The sequence below is a fragment of the Penaeus monodon genome, chromosome 15 (genome assembly GCF_015228065.2).
Source record: "Penaeus monodon isolate SGIC_2016 chromosome 15, NSTDA_Pmon_1, whole genome shotgun sequence".
NCBI lineage: Eukaryota > Metazoa > Arthropoda > Malacostraca > Decapoda > Penaeidae > Penaeus > Penaeus monodon.
Genome location: NC_051400.1, coordinates 15,594,416 through 15,595,306, shown reverse-complemented (window position 1 = coordinate 15,595,306; position 891 = coordinate 15,594,416). Strand labels below are relative to the sequence as shown.

The window sequence follows — 891 nt, the reverse complement described above, 5'->3', positions numbered from 1 at the left end:
TTCACGCAGTATATCTGCTATATGCCTTAAGCTAATCAACTTCTATGCTTCCTGACCTTCCACCCTATCATTAATATACAACATCCAGGATCTTTATGAAATATGGTAGAACCTTGAATGCTCACTTCTGTTCACTCTAAAATTGTTGGAGATAAAGGAAAGTCCAGCTTCTATACTTGTATAAATTACAAGGATAGCTTGATACTACAATTACCTGATTACCAGTAGTGTAGTAAAAACTACACTACCTGGCATAGAAAAGGTGAATGTTCAAAAACAATGTAGTAACCACTAAGAATACAAAATAATACTACTAGGTATTAAAAAAAAAATTGAGAATGTTAGGGTAATGCTAAAATCACTTCTCAAACTCAATGAATCTAGGTCTGTGCAGCTAAGATAAGTGACGCTGAGCAGGCCATCCTGCTTCGTACCCCAGCAAATGTAAATAAAATCTCCTCTATATATTGTACATCTTGACAAAATAAAGCTTGATGACTTTCTGGCATTTGGTCATCAGATAAACGTATGTGGAGAGATCTGTGGTCTTTGATGGAGTGTAATCTGAACAATTGCAAAAACTATCTTAGCTCATCAATCAACCTTCCACAAAACAGTCAGTTCTCTTTCTAAATCATATTATTGCACCCAACTTCCACCACTGATCCCTGCCCCTAACTGCCACACAAAGGACTGGTCCAAGCTTTATCTCATTAGAAGAAAGAGGGTGAGGATTGCTGGCTTTGTTAGAGGTCACGGTCAGCACTCGATACAGTGCAATCATAAGATCTGGATAGAATATGGCCAATTTACTTGGGGACAGGGTTCCAGTTTGAAAGCTACTACAAGTTGATTAGTTAGATTTTGTCTGTACATTGAAGTTGTTTCTTT

General features: G+C 37.3%; 1 pseudogene; it reads right to left on the bottom strand.

Moving 5' to 3' along the window:
* LOC119581781 overlaps positions 1-891 on the bottom strand; it is an 8,439-nt pseudogene that overhangs the window by 6,646 nt on the left and 902 nt on the right.